Source organism: Arvicanthis niloticus, chromosome 10, assembly GCF_011762505.2.
Source record: "Arvicanthis niloticus isolate mArvNil1 chromosome 10, mArvNil1.pat.X, whole genome shotgun sequence".
Lineage (NCBI taxonomy): Eukaryota > Metazoa > Chordata > Mammalia > Rodentia > Muridae > Arvicanthis > Arvicanthis niloticus.
This window is the reverse complement of record NC_047667.1, coordinates 16,616,189-16,635,406: the sequence shown is the minus strand read 5'-3', so window position 1 is coordinate 16,635,406 and position 19,218 is coordinate 16,616,189. Positions and strand designations below refer to the sequence as shown.

The window sequence follows — 19,218 nt, the reverse complement described above, 5'->3', positions numbered from 1 at the left end:
CTGATCTCATAGAATGCAAAGTGTGCAATAACAGAAACTCTGTCAGCACACACACAGAATCATGCTGGAATTCACCATCAGGATTCCCATTAGGACAACATCTAAAGCTGACCTCTGGTGCACGCGCAAACAAGCACACACACACAGACACACACACACACAGCATATATAAACTATAGAACAGAGAATGAACAAAGAAAGGAACCATCTATGGAAGCTATAAGTCTTCAGTGTCATACAGCTTAAACACAGCAAAGAATCGAAAGCTCTGATTTGTAGCCTTACTCCTCCTATGGCTAAAATGCAGAACATTCTAAAACCATGCAACGCTGTAAAACTTGGGTGACTAGGGCTGAGTCTAGAGAACCAAGCTTCTGATTTTCACACTGTGTTCCAAAGGAGTGTTCAAAGGTTCTGGAGAATCCACGAATGTTTCATATTTTGTTTAACATCGATTTTCAGGGCTAGAGATGGCTCAGTGGGTAAAGGTGCTTGCCAAGGCTGGTAACCGGAGTTTGATTGCCAGGATCCATAGAGTGGAATAAGAGACCCAACTCCAGCAAGTTTTCCTCTGCCTGCCACATATCCCCCCCCCCAAACCCACAAATAAATGTAACTTAAAAATAAAATACAATGTTTTCAAAGATCCTGATACCTTTCTGTCTCCCCTGCTTCTCTGACTCTGCCTAGCCATTCACATTGTGGACCTCCACTTACAAAGGGGATGGACCGGGAAAGGCAACTTTGGAGTGAATGTCTCATCTCTCTGATATAGCTAGCCTCCTGGGTACACATTTTACTAGATGGTAGACAAGAGAAAAGGGACAAGGGCGAGCACGAAGCTGTCACCACCTTGTCATCTATAACTGCCCCATGTTCCATGAATTCCACTCACAAGAACCATAAATTATTCACACTTGACAGAACTTCCCACCCACACTAAGTGAAACCACAGCAGCCTCAAGAATTCTGAAAACATTCCCAACCTTCTGACACATCAACAGACCTTACCATCTACAAAGTTTATATGTTGTAACAAAATAAGTTACAAAATAAATCAGGACACACACACACATATCTCATAATATTTTAAGTTTACAATTTACGCTGGGCAGTGATGGCATACCCCTTTAATCCCAACAGAGGCAGGTAGATCTCTATGAGTTCCAGGCCAGCCTGGTCTACAGAATGCATTCCAGGACACCCAGGGCTACACAAATAAAACCCTGTCCAACACCCACTATGCAAAAAGTATCCAATTTTGTACTGGATTGCATTCATGCCTATTCTGGCCACATGAACCTGAACCAAGACAAAAAAAAAAAAAAAAAACAAAAAACAAAAAAGAACATGAATGTGGATATGTGTGCCTGTGGTGGCCCAAGTTTGATGCCAGGCACTTTCTCCAGACCCACCTGCCAATCTGGCAAATCTTTTAGGGCCCAGCACTTCCACCTCCCAGATGCTGAGATACTTGCCAGATGTGTATGTGAGATTCACACTCAGGTCCTCACACATGTGCAAAGCGGTACCCACCGAGCCTTGCCCCCCAACCCCTCAGCTAGAAATAAAGACCTTTAATCCAAGGTGGCCCAGGCTTGGGAAGATTTGCAGGCTGGATCACTTTGTTGGGGAGGATGTCATGCTCTGTCAGGTGAGTGGTTAGCAGCTCCAGCCTCCCCTCCAGCACCAGTCTCCACCAGGACTACACAACTAGAGAGCTATGACAAATACTGGGAAATGTCTGCCCATAGGGCCAAATGATGGTTTTCAATGACCCCAGTTGAAAGGTATCACCTTAGACAGGGACAGGTCCTCCTTTACCTAGAAGATCCTTGAGGTCATCAGCCTACAAGTTTCAGAGCAGAACAGGAGGAAAAAGAAGGCATCTGGAGATGGCTACCTGCCCTGTTAACTGGCAGGGCTATGCTAAACCAATGGAGGTCCCAGAGAGATGAAAGAGTGGAGCCCCAGAACTATAGCACTGACTGCTACACAGTCTCACTCTCTTAGATCATTCTTAGGCTGTCACCGGGGTTAGATGAAGCTGGGCAACATTCCATCATGAAGGGAAAAGAGCTCATAAGACTCTGCCCACCTTGAGAAATGATAAGCAGTTAACAGTTGCTTGGGGGAGGAGCTCACAAGGTACCACCCCTTTCTAAGGATTGACAGGCAGTAAATGATTACTGTAGGAGAAGGATTCATGAGGCCCCACCCACATATGAGAAATGATAGGCAGCTAACAGTTGTTGGGGGAGGAGCTTATTCCTCCTGAAGGCCCCACCTCTTCCTAAAGATTAACAAGTGGCTATGGGAGAAGGGCTTGCATAATTAATGTTTGCTGGGGAGATGGTTCATAAGGCCTCTCTCCTCCTTGAGGATTGTGAAGAGTTATTTTTAATTGTGTGTGTATGCAGGCAGACACATGCTCCAAGAGTATGCAGGGATTCACAGAGGCCAGAGGTGGCTACTGGATACCCTGCAGCTGGAGTTACAGGAAGTTGTGAGTCACCCACCACATATGGTAAGACCCAAATGCCTAATGTCTAGCCCAGGCTGGCCTAGAACTCACAAAGAGATGGCCTATTCCTGCTTCCCAACGTGTTGAGGCTAAAGATGTCCAGCTACATCAGTCTTAACTGCTAAGCCATCATCTCTCCAGTTCCCTTCCCTGAGGATCATGGGACGTTAATGGCAGGGTTCATGAGCACTAAGTATTGATAAACAGTTAACGATTTCTGGGGGTGGGGGCTCATAAAGCTCCATTCTTCCATGAAGACCAATATAAAATTAATAATTAATAATTAATAGGGAAGGAAGAGACCGTTTCTTAAATGGTGTAGCCATAACACCTCACCTGTGTTTCTGTAAGCAACCCCAAGTAAACTCTGGTTCATAGACACACACACACACACACACACACACACACACACACACACACACACACGACAAAGTAAAAAGGAGTCTAGTTGGGAAAAATGGGGAGGGGTACTAGGAAATTATAGCCAAAATTCATTTTATATATACTGAATGTATATATGTCTAAATGAAAAAATAATGAAAACTATGTATAATTGATACATGTTAACAAAAAGCCTCAAATATAATTGGAAAATTTGTATATGGAAAGAAAAATAAAAGATCCTGGCTCATAAGTCAGCAGGCACAGGCAAGAGTCTGTGAAAAGATCCCATCTGGATGAAGGTTCATCAGACAGTTAAAAAGCAGGATTGTCATCTGGCTTCCTTCCGGTTCAGGGAACCAGGAACTGACACCGGGAGAGGTTAGTAAAGCCTTCTGAAGAAGAGAGGCTGGGTAACATGCGAAGAAAGCAGCAGAGCCTTGTCGGGTAGCTCTCTTCCATGGGCAATGATGCTACTCAGAAGACTCCCACTCAGGGCCAAAGGACAGAGCTGCCACAGAAGAATTTTTATAATCAGCATAGAACACCCTAACTTCTGTCAACGACCTCTAGAAATACACACAAATGTCACAGCTTAAATGGCTCCAGAGTAAAGAAAACCATCACAAAAAGCACCAAGGTTAATCACACAGGGTACAAGATTAAATATCAGGAGAAAAGTCATTAATGAATGATTGTTCAATGCCAACTGTCCTACAAAAGGGTCCCTTTGCTTACCCTGAGAGTAGCCAGGCTGGGTGCTGGCCCACACCCAGTGTCCTATCTGCAGAAATAGGACAGCCTTCCAAAAAATTAGACTAGATTAAGTTACCAGGTTAAAATCTAGATGTGAAAGGAAATAGGTACATGCACACAAACACACACATGTGCACAGAAACACACACACACACACACACACACACACACTCCCGACATGGCCATGGGAGGCTTATCAGACATAAACCTTAGAATGAGTTCACTATCTCTTAAATAAGGACACAGTGGACTCACATGCCATACACAGCTTCAGCAGACCCAGGATCCCAAAAGCCCCAGCTCTGAATTCTCTCTGGAGAAAACTAGGCAGTCACACCCTAGTTGCTAAGTTCATTTGTTCTGCAATTTATAAAGCCAAGGTCAAGTCTCCCACACAGTGGTCTCAGCGCACTCTGGCTGGCATCCCAAGCCCTTGGAGCACACAAATGATAAATTAGCTCGAGTTTGTATAGCCTGCTCTTCAACCCCAACCCTACTTAGAGATTCACCTGGCTGCTTTCTAAAAGGTAGAGTTCAGATATACCAAAGATTTTGATTCAGTTCATCTGGGGTGTATTTCACATATAACCTCCCTAAGAAATTATAATGATATACAGTCATAATATTGAGAGTTATTAAATGTTCCTTTTGTCATCCGTTTCTTTCTTAACATCCTATCTAAGGAGACACAAAATGAGACCTATTCCAATGTTTTAAGAGGCAACCTCTCTGTTCCCCATAAGAATGTGCCCACTGACTTATGGGATAATCTGTCTTCAAGACTGAGTAGTTATCTCCTTAGAGCAGTTGCCCTCAACCTTCCTATCGCTGGGACCCTTTTACACGGCTCCTCATGTGGTGATGACCTCCAAGCATGAAATTATTTTCACTGCTACGTCCTAACTGTAATTTTTGCTACCGTTATAAATCAATAATGTAAACATCTGTGGTTTTTGATGGTCTAAGGTGACTTCTGTGACAGGGCTGTTCCACTCCCAAAGGGGTCATAGCCAACAGGTTGAGAACCACGGCCTTACAGAACCAGAAGTTGAGGGCTAGAAAGACTGTTCAGTCAGGCAGTGCTGCTGTGCAAGTAGAAGGACCAAGTTTGATTCCTAGAGACTACATTAAAACTCAGGTGTAGTTGTAAGTACTTGCAATTCCAGCACTAGGGTACCAGAGATAGGAGGACCTCTGGGGCCTGGTGGTCAGACAATCTGTCTAGCAAAATGAATTAGCTCTGGGTTGAGTGAGAGATCCTGACTCAAAAAATAAGGAGATAAGTGATTGAGAAGACAAGCAAGGTCAACATTGAATCTCTGCATGGTGCATATACATGTATGTGCATAAACACAACACACAAACACACACACTTTTGGTTTATTAGATTGAAGTCAAAGATAAATCTTCCAACTTCTAATTCTGACAATACCCCTCCTGTTTTCTGCACATGTTAACACTAGCCTGGGTGGAGAGGAGGCCCCGAGCCTGTGAGGATGTTTTATCACTTTGGAAGTGCTCACTTTAGAACTGACTGGTAATCACAAAAACCTGGGCTGATTTCAAAAGCAGAACAGTCACCGGGCCTTGGGTGAACACAACTGTCAGCTGCCTTCACAGTGTAGGAGAAGATGTCAACCAATAGTTTCTGAAGGTGCTTTAATACTTTCCAGGGTACATGGACACTAACACCCTTTAAAGTTTTGCTTCAGGAAACTAACTTTGGAAGAGACTCCCAGGACACACAATGCATCCATTGTTTGACATCAGCTTCACCTAGGCCTTTGTGATAGATGAGCTCCTGGCTCAGTGATGCTCTCTCCTTTCCCCACAGGAGTGATCACACCCCTGCATTCCTCAGCAGCAGCATCTCCTACAGTTCCTATTAGCAAATGGCAGGGCATTAAAATCTTAATAAATACAAGATAAAGCTTAGGAAGCTCACCCAATCTTTTGAACATGGTGATTGTAGATGTGACACGTGTGATAGGTGTGTGTGCACCTATAGGTGAGTGTAGAGGTCAGAGGTGAACCAGATGTTTTCTACAATTGCTCTTCACCTTACTTTTTGAGACAAGGTCTCTCACTAAACCATGAGTTTGCTGAATCCCCTGTACAGAGCTGACAGCGTGCCCCAAGGACTCTCCTGTCTCTGTTTCCCAGCAATGAAATTAACAGGGTCAACTTGGTCTTTTTATATGGATGCTGAGGATCTGAATTGAGACCTTCATGCCTGGGTACCAAACAGTTTACCAGCCCCATTTCCCTCATGTGGACAGCCTACCTGCTAATGTTCCTAGTGACTGAGGGTAAGTTACAGCTTGCTCGTTTAACGCACAACAGCCAGCATTTAATTGTGTAAGGAAAAGTTTAAGTTCTGTCCATGAAGTCGGCTCCAAGTATATGTACTCATCATTAGAATGCACCCGGAGTAGAAACCAAAGGCATAAAGCAAAGCCAGACTCTATTGCTGGTCCCAAAGCTAAACCTGCACAAGAAACTGCCCACTGTTTGGATTTCATGTACCTGGATTTCAAACCAGATTGAGTGGTTTATAAAAGGAAGACTCTACCGGACTTACTGCTGTGCCGGACATATAATTTATTTCCCAGGAGGAAGCAATGAGTGGCCAGTTGCACCTCTTGTTAGGAGGTTTGTGCAGGAAGATTGCCAGATAGACACCATGTTGTAGTTCTTAGGTCTTACAAGCGAGCAGAGTGTCTGCACCCCAATACAAAGCCTATGCATGACTGTCTCCAACACTCAGGTGTATGAAGGACTTGTTGGTCAGGGTCAGGGAGTCCACATCCACATTACATCTTCCAATTTTGATCTACAATAGTAAAACCACTGTGTCCTTTCATATTTGTTGATTTGTTGCTGACTGGCCTTGGATTACTATATTTGTACAATGATACAAAGACACTACTATATTTTGAGGGTATATATGTGTTCATGAGAGTGTGTGTATGTGTATGTAAGAATGGTCGGAAGAATGGTGGTCAGCCTTGGCTGTTGCTCCTTAGGCCAGTACAGGGCTGTCTGTCTGTCTATCTATCATCTATCTATCTAATTGATCTATCTATCTATCTATCTATCTATCTATCTATCTATCTATCTATCTATCTATCTATCATCTATCTATCTATCTATCTATCTATCTATCTATCTATCTATCTAATTGATCTATCTATCTGAACAGGTTTCTCATCTATCATCTATCTATCTATCTATCTACCTATCATCTATCTATCTATCTATCTATCTATCTATCTATCTAATTGATCTATCTATCTGAACAGGTTTCTCATCTATCATCTATCTATCTATCTATCTATCTATCTATCTATCTATCTATCTATCTATCTATCTAATTGATCTATCTATCTGAACAGGTTTCTCATCTATCATCTATCTATCTATCTATCTATCTATCTATCTATCTATCTATCTAATTGATCTATCTATCTGAACAGGTTTCTCATCTATCATCTATCTATCTATCTATCTATCTATCTATCTATCTATCTATCTATCTATCTATCTAATTGATCTATCTATCTGAACAGGTTTCTCATCTATCATCTATCTATCTATCTATCTATCTATCTATCTATCTAATTGATCTATCTAATTGATCTATCTATCTGAACAGGTTTCTCATCTATCATCTATCTATCTATCTATCTATCTATCTATCTATCTATCTATCTATCTGATTGATCTATCTATCTGAACAGGTTTCTCATCTATCATCTATCTATCTATCTATCTATCTATCTATCTATCTATCTATCTAATTGATCTATCTATCTGAACAGGTTTCTCATCTATCTATCTATCTATCTATCTATCTATCTAATTGATCTATCTATCTGAACAGGTTTCTCATCTATCTATCATCTATCTATCTGATTGATCTATCTATCTGAACAGGTTTCTCATCTACCTATCTATCTATCTATCATCTATCCATCTAATTGATCTATCTATCTATCTATCTATCTAATTGATCTATCTATCATCTATCTATCATCTATCTGATTGATCTATCTATCTGAACAGGTTTTTCATTAGCCCTGAACCCACATGTAGGTGAGACCACCTAGCCAGCCAATCCCAGAGATTCTGCTGTCTCTCTCTCCCCAGCACTGGGATTAAAGGCATATGTTGTAGTGTGCCTTTCGTTCACAAGGAAGTATAAGATTAATTCAGACTGCCAACTCCCTTCCTGTATTTTAATTTGTTTTTTTTTTTTCTGCTTTGATTCCAAATGCCAGGAGTAGACAGGTGGGCTCCGGTCGCTGCTTGAAACACTCCTCTAGAAGTAACTCCCTGAAAGCATGAAGCTTTTTATTCTGATAAGTGAAGGGATAAAATTATTAGAAATTCATACTTTCTATTTTTAAAAAAAATATGTTTTTCTTTAAAGATGCTATAATACATGCCCAAAGAATTCTGCTGTGATAATGCAACTTTTTGCTAAATGGAAGATAATCTCAAGAGAAACTGGCAGAGCCCTCAATCATTTTTACTCTGACCCGTTTCCCTAATGCATCCTGCCTTTAACCAGCAGACCATTAAGAATAGAAATGGTTTTTACTGATATACAACACAAATGGTCAAAACCCTCCTGATGGCCAGTGCCCAGTCCACTTCTGAACGTCACGTACATCCCAGCTCTAGCTCCTGGCCAATGCTCCTCTTTCAGATTCTTCTGGCGAAAAGGCAGATGGGTGATCATACATGTAAATATGCAGTTTATTTAATGTCCTTAAAAAATAGAAATGTTAGGGGCTATGCATAGAGCTCTGTGGTTAAGAGCACTTGCATGGTATCCACCAAGTCCTGTATTCTGGCTCCAGCATCACATGAACTGGGTGTGGCAGTATACACCTGGACTCACTTCCAGAATCTGGAGGGAGGGAAAGGCAGGATGATCAGCAGTCATGGCTGCATTCAAGCTACACAAAGAAGTTCAAGGCTAACATGAGACTCTGTCTCAATAAACAAACAGTGCTGATAGGTGCCTCATGGTTAAAAGCTCTTGCCACCAAGCCTGACAACCTGAGCTTGGAACCCACACAGCAGGCGAAAGGTAAGTCCTGCAACTCATGGCCTTTGTGTGCTCTAGAACACACACACACACACACACACACACACACACACACACACACGTGTGTGTGTGCACATGCACGCACATGCACATACTCATGTGCACGCACACAAATACACCATACAGAATAAAGAAATGCAAGCAAACAATATGGTAAAAAGATAGAAATGTTAAAAGCTACACTGTCATTCAAAAGGCAAACTCAGGGCACCTCAAAACTAACCAACCAACTAACCAACCAACCAAACAAGGGTAAGAAGAGTCAGACATAACCACTGCTCTCTGGGCATTACAAATCCCTGGAATGGCTTGTCACTGCCTCATATGTCTAGGCTCAGGTATCTGAATAGCTGGTGCTGCTATTTGGGAAGGGTATGGAAGTTTAGGAGGTAGAACCTCTCTGGAGGAGGAAATACATGGGCGTGAGCCTTGAGATTTTTACAACCCCACCCAATGTCATGTGCACACTCTGCTTCCCGCCTGTGGATACAGTGGGACCAGCCACCTAGCACTCCTGCCTTCCCACCACGAATGTCTGTATCCCTCCCAGAATGTAAGGTGAAAGAAACCTTTCCTGCGGTGCTTCTGGTTATCGTGGTAAGAAGAATAAATGCTACCCATCTCCAACCATCCCTTCGTATGCAGCAGAAAGGGATGGTGACCGAGTCTATTTTTCCTCAACTTCCATTGAAAAGACCAGGTTTTTATTTGCTACTTGAGTTTTGCAACCATCCAAGAGGATGCCATGGATAGCCTAGAATACGATCCTGGCAGGACGGAACCAGGGAGTGGGCAGCAAGGACAGTTGATTTATTGAGGGATGATTACAGGTGGATGAAATCATAATAACAGACAGAAAACCACCAAAGTTAATTTTAACTGCTCTTTCTTTCTCTCTCTCTCTCTTTTTCCCTTCATTCAAATAAACTAAATCTGTGTCATTCACGCCTTATGACTACTAGATTTAGATCCCAATTTAAACAATTTTTATAGTCACCCCACACAAGGAAAGAAAAATTACCACAGTCAGTAGTTCAGTGACCGAGATGTTGCTACCAGCACAGTAGGACCTGGGGGGAGGTCACTAAAACCTTAGTAAACGTGCTGTGAACATGCCATTTAGGTGTTTTCTTTAGAAGAGTGGCCTGATTCTGCCTACGAGTTTAATTAACACTGAACTTCTTTTGTGACATCCTCCATCAGTTGGGTCAGATTAGTTGTCATCCCAATCCATTTCCTCCTGGTGTGGAGGTCAAGTCGGGCTGCTTGTTTCTCAATACTAAGTGTCAATCACCTTGGGATATGTGTTAGATACAAGAATAGCTCTCTTTCTCTTGGAGTTTACTAACCTATTCACCTAGGGCCAGGTAAGAAGGGCAGCCTTGATCACAACTAGACAATCTATTAAGCTAAGATGTCCACTTTGCCACACACAAGTTAGTGAACGACAGGACAGGGAGGAGGTCTAAGAAGGAAGAGAAGGGGGAACTGTCAAACACAGATAATGTGATCTATCTAAAAGGGCAGCCTCTTGTCAGCTCCAGTCACTGAATAACTAGAGTAAAAACATCCTGGAATGGCCAGACTTGGTGAACTTTCCAGAAAACTCAGGGCTGAAGAGATGGTTCAACTCACATCGTACTTGGCCACACAAACAGGAGGACCTGAGTTCAGATGCTCAGTATTCACATAAAAAAGCTGTGACCCCACAGACAGAAGGACCCAGAAAGTTCAGTGGTCAGCTTGTCTGGACAAATCTGTAAGCACTGGGTTTAGGGGCAAACATGGTCTCAAAAATTAAAATTGAGAAAAACACAGACAACTACTCTCTGGTCACACAGAAACACCACAATCACCACCAGAGAAACGGTTTTATTCATTTTCTATACATTAAAATGTTAACACTAGTTAGTTACTTAGTTTGTTTCCTCTTTTTTTCCCTTTTTCTCTCTCTCTCTCTCTTTCTCTCTTTCTCTCTTTCTTTCTTTCTTTCTTTCTTTCTTTCTTTCTTTCTTTCTTTCTTTCTTTCTTTCTTTTTTTGAGACTGGGTTTTGCTTTATACCCCAGGCTAACCTCAAACTCATGGCAGACAATACTAACACCTAATATAAAGAAAAAATGACCATAGTCAATTACTAGAATGATGTATATGTCTTCATCAGCACAGTAAGATCTCTAACCAACACAAACCTGTGGAATATTAAGCCTCAGAGACTGGAAGAGAATTGAACACATAGAAGCAGCTATGTAGTGCTAGCCTGGGCTACAAAAGAGACTTCATCTCAAAAAGGAAAGAAACACTAAGGCTGGGGCTGTAGCCCAGTTGCCAGAATGCTCATCTAGCTATAAATAACAGCCTGGACTCCAACTCAACAGCACGTAAGTCAGGCATGGTGGTGCGTGCCTGTAATTCCAGCATTCAGGAGGTGGTAGCAGAAGGATTGGAAATTCAAGAGTATCCTTGGCTACACAGTGAGTCTGAGGCTAGCCCAGGCTACACAAGATGTTGTTTTGCAAAACAAATGAACAGCTACCCAGTGAGAGACATATGCCCTAAGACCCTGATGTCTAGCAGGACCTGCCGGGTTGAAGGCAGGATGGGTCTGCGGCAAAGTGGAACCCTGGTCTTCTCAATCAAAGGCAGAGAGAACCCTCCTGTTGTCTCCATCGGAGTCTTGCAATTCTTCACACACACTGGTTTCCAGCTTCACACTTAGCTCCTGTTAGGATCTAGAGGCCTTATGTAAGAGCTTCAAGCCCTTCTGTGAATCCGCTACTTAATATTTATTGAGAAAAGTCCTTGTCCTTTCCACGGTCAATAAAGACATCTGCTGGGTTTGGGATATGGCGCAGTCAATAAAGGGCTTGCCTCAGTACAAAAAGCTGAGTTCAATCAACAGAACTTGCCTTTAGGAAAAAAAAAAAAAAAAAAAAAAGGCAGATATCTGGTACATGTTCAAAATCCCAGTGCTGAAATGGCAGAGACAGAGGGAATCTCTGGAGCTCGCTGGCCAGACAAGCAAGCCTCTTTGTTAAGTTTCAGGTAAAAATAGAGCCTGTCTTTAAAAAGGGGGCTGGGGTGGGGTGCATGACATTCTGAAGAACAATGACTGAGATGAACACTGTGGCCTCTGCTAATACATGCTTATGCAAGCACACACACACACACACACACACTCATGCACATGCAACACATGTGTATACACAACACATACATGTACATGCATGTGGACATGTTTGTGCACACACATACCTATGTATACACTCATTCACATGTAATACATGTGCACACACAACACACGTGTACATGCACATGAACACACTCGTACACACACATAAACATACAACACGCATGTGTACATGCACATGCATGCACATACACACATAGGTACACACACGTACACACACACACACACACACACACATACACACACACACACACACACGTACACACGCACACATGCAAGTCTTCTAGTGTTTTCCTGGAAAACTAGAGGTATGTCTGTCTCTGAGAACCTCTGTAGAACATACTGTGTTTCCCAGAAACTATTTCTCAGCTCCTAACAACTGTGTCATGCTTCAGAAACTTGGAAGATGAGAGTTGCATAGAATGAACACACATCAGCAGCCTCCAGCAGGGTGCCTCCTGCTCTCCCTGGACCACAGGACCCTTCCTGCTCTGATGAGGTTAACACCCAGCAAGAGACCCACAACATATGTGGTCTGAACTTCTTCACTTGGAGACATCTCAAGGGGCAGCTCCTCAGCTGGAACTGAAGCCAGCCTTGTGAGCCTGCTCTAAAATCGCTCAAGGGGCCCAGAAGTCAAGCGCCTGTGTGAGTGGAGAGGCAAGCTGGTATGGCAGAGGGGCATTTGGTAATCAAATCCAAATTCAAGTCTCAGCCCCAATGAACCTAGCCTTCAACCTGCCTTGGGAAATTCTAGAAACTTCCAAATGTGGATAATGTCTACTACTCCACAGAGCTATAGTTTGCAAATTGCCTCTTCTGGCACTGGGCCTTGTGAGAATTGGACGACTGAAGAAGTCTCGTGACAATCCCAAGGAGCCCCAGGCACCTCCCTCAGTTCCTGCTTAACCTAAAACCACACCGTCCACCTTGGCTAACCACATTTTATTCCCAAGAAGATGATAGTTTACTTTGTGCTCTTCAGTGAAGCACAGAAAACACAGGCAAGTGTTAGCAAAATGCCACAGTAAATGATACAGAATTTATCTTGTCCCTTGCCGTTGTTAAAGAAGTCACGCAGCCCTGGGTGGCCAAACCTTGTTTCCAGGATTGATTGTGACTGCTACTTTGAGTATTTCCTGGAGCTGGGGAGATGGCTCTGTGATTAAAGTAATTGCTTCTCAAGCAGGAGGACCTGAGTTCAGATCCCCAGCACCCAAATAAAGACAAGCATGGTGGTGTATACCTGTAATCCTAGCCACGAGGAAGTGGAGACAGAAGGATCCCTGAGGCTCTCTAGCTGGCCAGCTTAGTCACATCAGTGAGCTCCAGGTTCACTGAGACGCTGTCTGAAAAGATACAGTGGAGAGCAAAGAGAATCTGCTGTTGAATTTGAGTTCTACAAATATATTTGAGTGAGTGCAGCGCACACATAAGCATACAGCGCATGCACACACAGAACAAATTTCTTGGGTCAGTACCTAGAAGATGGAAGGATCCCTGTCACAATATTGCCTTTTCAAAAGTAAATGTACACTCTTCAGAGTCACTGAAGCCATTGAAGCAAGTCATTTCTGGAAGACACCATATTTAAGAACCGTGACCAAAACAAAACCAAGAGAATAACAAAGCCTGCCTTGTGCCCTTAAATTTCACAATACAATGAACAAGGATAAAGCGACATGTACACAGATAGGCCGGGAAGAACAGCTCACCATGACATCACCTTAGATTCAAAAAGAATACACATCCACATTGCTCTCCAGCATCAAACCTGTTGTGACAAAGTGGACTTTTTACATAAGAATGCCCTGACCTTGGGTCACAAGATAGAATTACACTGCTCAGATTTCTTCTTGGCTAGCCCCTGGGGGTTATAATCCACCACTTTACAAAGATAAACAAGTAGTGGCTAGCAAATCTCACACACTCCTCATGACCACCATAGCATCATCGAGAATCTCTGAGACAGTCTTAAATTGAAATGTGTCCCTAGGGGTAGGAGTGTGTGGCTCAGTGGGTCAAGTATGCCGTGTAAGTGTGAGGGGTAGAATTCAAATCCTCATGCCCATGTAAAAAGCTGGGGGCAAGGTAGTACACACTATAACTCTCTTATTGGGGAGGGAGAAGCAGGTGGCTCTCTGGAACCAGTCTAGCAGAACCAGCAAGCTCCAGATTTACTGAGGCCTTGTCTCAAAAGGGAAGATGGGGATTGACAAAGAAAATCACTCAGTGCACACACACACAAAGAAAATCACTCAGTGCACACACACACACACACACACACACACACACACAAAAGCATACACACTTATACACTGAGACAAACACACACACACATGTATATATATACATACATACATGCACACAGGCACACAAGCATACATGCATGCACACATACAAACACACAGAAATATGCACACACAGTCACACACATATACCCATGCACATATGCACACACTGAGATAGACACACACACACAGAAACAGACACACACACATACACACATGCATGGACACATGCACTCAAGCATACATGCACACAAGAACAGATGCGTGCGCGCACACACCCACACACACACGTGTTACAGGTGATGCTATCTATGGTGGTCATAGTTTGATAGTATTTAAGGTTTTAGGCGACTACTCTTGAGACATATCCCTCATGCATACAGAGGATTACTGTGTTTAAAGGCACCATCATGGAAGCTGACATCACATGATACTTTTATATAATGACATTTCAATAAGAATGTTAAAAGAGGAACAAACCCTGACTAAGCATGGCTTTTCCCCTTTCCTGGCTTTCAAAGAATTCCACCAGGAAGACTAAACTCTGTTACAATGCCACATCTGAGCACACCCCCCTACACACACACACACACACACACACACACACACACACACACATGCACAAAACCTTTGTGAACCATGCAATCTTATCCAAGGCACCCCAGGAACTACCCTCTGATCTTATTTACTGAAAAGGGAGACAAGAGAACAAAGTCCATTAGAAACCCTTTGAGTGGGACTAGAGAGATGGCTTGGTGGTTAAAAGCACTGACTGCTCTTCAAGAGGACTTGAGTTCAATTCCCAGCACCTACATGACAGCTCATAGGTGTCTGTGACCCCAATTCCAGAGGGTCTGCCACCCAGGCACAGACATGCAGGCTGAATACCAGTGCCTATAAAAATAAATTAAAAAAGAGAAACCCTTGAGCAAGCTAACTTCAGAAACCACTAACATCCTATATTGGCTACTGCTTACATACTGAGGAGCAAATTTTCTCTGGAGGAGCCCACAAACACAGCACAGTACAATGTCCTTTCCCTAGGCATCTCTCTTTCTATTAACATACGTGTTTAAATGTATGTTAAAACTGTTTCTTAATAAACTCAACTCTGCTACATACTGGCTACTTCCTATAAATCTCTGCAGTGAAGTCAAGAATTCTGTGTTCATCTAAGTGGAGGTCTCTGAAAAGAACAGCTCAGGCAGCTGTAGGTAGCAGTATAGACACGTGTCACAGGTCCTTGACAGCTGCCACTTTGAGGTTCTGGGAGAGATCAACAAACAGGAGCTCTCCTTGAGCTTGCGCTTGTGCTTCTATGAACAATCGCTTTTCTCTATTAAGACGACTTTTTCTATAGCTGCCAAATTGTAAGAGGCCACAGATGGTGAAAGAAAACCCAGAGTGTACACAAGACTAAGTGGTTCATAACCTCCCTAATGCTGTGACCCTTTAACACAGGTCCTCATGTTGGGGCGACCCCCAAAATGATTTTCATTGCTGCTTTATAACCGTAATTTTGTTACTGTTACGAATCATAATGTAAATATCTGTGTTTTATGATGCTCTCAGGTGACCCCTGTGAAAGAGCCATTTAACCCCCAGGGGCCGTGCCCCACAGGGTGAGACTCCTTATTGTAAATATAAATATAAATATATATATATGTATGTATAAATATATATATGTATAAATATATATTTATAAATATATATATGTATAAATATATATTTATAAATATATATATACACACACTATATATATATATATATATATATATATATATATATATATATATATTTGCCCCTTTGAGAGTCTTCTGAATTTCCCTAACATCTATTCTAAGTTCTTGCTTTGTTTTTATGATTCTATTTTATTTTAATTACGTGTATGCTTGCACACAAGAGTGCAGGTGTCCGCAGAGGCATCAGTGGCCAGGAACTAGTCAGAGGCAGTTTGTAAACTGCCTGACAGAGACATTGAGACTGAACTCTGGTCCTCTTGCAAGAGTAGTCAAGTGCTCCTAACCACTGAGTTACCGCTCTAGCCCCTTGTTTGTGTTTCTATCAGCCAAGATAAGACAAAGATAGAAAGCACACAGTAATTTGAATAAGAAAATTTTCGCTTTTTATAATTTTAACTTTTTATGTTTTTATGTGTATGGGTATTTGGCCTGCATGTATGTATGTATGTATGTATGTATGTATGTATGTGCACAATGTGCCTGTAGTGACCACAGAGGCCAAAGGAAAGTGTCAGATTCCCTAGAATTGGAGTTACAAACAGTTATCAGCCTCCATGTGGGTGCTGAGAATCGAACCCAGGTCCACTAAAGAGCAGCCTGTGTTCTTAACAACTGATTCATCTCTCCAACCCTTGAACAAGGAAATCTTAATATAAATGCCTATTAACTACAGCCCAGAATTTCACTGACAAGGTACTAACTAGTGAGAAGTAATACAATGTGCTTGACACCTTGAAGACAACCAGCTTCATGCAGTAGCCAGCATCCCTAGGCCTGTGAAGAACACATGGGGACAGGCACCCATCCCAGGACAGAGGTCCTAATTTGTGACATAAGCACAGGTCACTGCAGTGCCTGTGGTGAAGTCACTGTGTGCCTTCTAGAGTCTCTGGAAATCAAATCACAGGACTCTCGGCTCTAGACTCTTGGGTACCAGGCTGCTCAGGGTGTAACCATTCCAATAGGAATGGAGGTGATGCTCTAAAGAGAAACTTGTGCTCCTGCCTTTGACTATCCAGCTAGTGAAAAATGAACTCCAAGACATTGGAATCTCCCCAGGAATCTAGCACTGGGAAAGAAAAAGGCTGAACCCTGGTAGCAGCCTGAGTGGAGGGTTTGTTTCCTGGAAAGAGGTTTCATTCACACAGTTCTGACAACTTGTCAAAGCACCTTGCAAGAGAGACTGGAGCTGAGAAGATGGTGGGTCAGTGATGGGCGGGACCATGTCAGTGATGGGCAGGACCACACCGTGGCCAGGACTGACTACCTATGCACACTCTTGCCCTCCATCAAACCCAGACATCATGTGCAGACCATGAAGATAACTTAGCCAAAGTCATTGGACTTCTTTGTTCTTTTTCCCAGGATGACCACATTGAATATATTCTTCTCTGCTTTTTACTGCTACTTGCTTAATTGAGTATGGATGGCTAAGTGTAGCTTGTTGCAGCCGCCAGAACCAGGGCTCTGACCCTGATAACCCTGGTAATGAAGGGTCTGCCAAGAAAAAAAAAAAGCTGTTGATGGCAGTATATCAAACACCATAAGAGAAGGACACTAGAGAAAACAGAGCATCTTGTAGAACCTTCCTACCCTTGCGACCAGAAGCAAAAGCCTTCCATTCTACAGTGTACCTCCTGTACATTCTGCTGACAAAGTTTAGCACTATAAAGGTAAAACCTTCAAGGGGCCCAGATCTGTCCTCACAGAGGAGGCAAAAGGGGTGGAGCTGACAGGTTGTCAATCAGCACGCAGCACAAGCCAAGTGCTATGGTTCAAAGAGGGTTGGACATTTTCCCTCAAATTCATCTCTGGAGAAAGACATTTGTGTAGTACCCTGTTGCCAAAGGCCCTCAGACAACTTGAACAACAAAGAAAGCAATTACTCTATTTAGAATTTTTCTTATTCTGAAATTTGCCAAAGCCTGTGCTGGGGAGATGGCACTTGATGTACAGAGGTCAAGATCTGAGTTTGGATACCAAGAAACCACATTTAAAAAGTCAGCTTCAGGAACTCACATTTGTAATCACAGTGGTCCTATGGTGAGTTTGGGAGGCAGAGATTAGGAAATCTCTGGAATCTGGTAAGTCAGCTAGCCCAGGATATGCAGGAGCAAACAAGAGACCTGTCTCAAACATGCAGACCATGAGGATTGATGCCTGGGAGTGTGCACATACACTTCTGAACTATACACCTATGTTCCTGCGCTCACACACCTGCACACTCACATATGCCTACCCTATCACTGCTGCACACTGCAGTGGAACTTGAAACAGAGTTCTGACAGAGCCCCACAAATACTGTGACCTTCTGTTAACTATGCCTTAAATGTGCTAAAGATATCCTAGAGCTTCTCCCCTCACACTTTTGGGATGCTGGGGATGGAACCCAGGGCCCCATGCATGCTATGTAAGCAGTTCCCCACTGAGTTGTACCCCGAGCTCCCAGTCGTGCTCCCTTTTAACAGAAGGAATACTTCTCTATAAGCCATTCCATCATGTGCTAATGGGGTTTTGCTCAGCTGTCCCCTCCATGAGCCTGGCATTGTGGGTATCCAATTCTTTCCTGCCTCAAGCTTTCAAGTCAGATCTTGCTTTGTCTGCTTCCCTGAAAGGATGGAGAAAAGCTCTTCAAATGAGCGCCAGGCTAGGCAAAGGAAACACTAATTCCCTCCTGTTACACCAATTAAAAAAAAAAAAAAAAAAAAAAGAGGCTGCTTACTGCCAGCAGTGGCAGTTCCAACCCCAAGGAACTGAAGCAAATAGTTCTTACCCACCATGAACAGAACTTTCAGGCGCCATTTAAGATGAAACACCAGAGCAGAATAAGAGGGGCCTTGTCTATCTGAAGTGTCCAGAGGAGGTAGACAACAATGTGTTCCATCAAGTCCAGCTAGCCCATAATAAGATCCACCAACAAAGACTCTCCAAATGCTTTTTGAGAGGTACTTTGTTGTTGTTCTGCTTGCATGTACAAGTGTGTGTCTATGAGTCTATGTGCACATGTGTGCAGGTTCCCACGGGAGGCAGAATAAGAAGCTGAACCCACTGCAGCTGGAGTTACAGGGGGTTGTGAACTGCCCGCCATGAATGGTGGGAACTGAACTTGAGTCCCCTGGAAGAGCAGCAAATGCTCTTAGAATGGAACTTCTTTGTATGTCAGTGTGTGTGTGTGTGTGTGTGTGTGTGTGTGTGTGTGTGTGTGTGTAGGTGTGTGTGT

At 43.0% G+C, this 19,218-nt stretch overlaps 1 protein-coding gene across 10 annotated transcripts in view; it reads right to left on the bottom strand.

The window, feature by feature from the left end:
* Mgat5 (alpha-1,6-mannosylglycoprotein 6-beta-N-acetylglucosaminyltransferase) overlaps positions 1–19,218 on the bottom strand; it is a 284,487-nt gene that overhangs the window by 184,381 nt on the left and 80,888 nt on the right. For 2 of the 10 annotated variants that reach the window (XM_076941067.1, XM_076941073.1), the window contains exon 3: positions 13,212–13,314. The exons of the other annotated variants lie outside the window; for them this stretch is intronic. The gene's annotated coding sequence lies outside the window, so the exon portion shown is untranslated. The remainder of the gene's footprint in view (positions 1–13,211; positions 13,315–19,218) is intronic. 10 annotated transcript variants of the gene reach the window in all.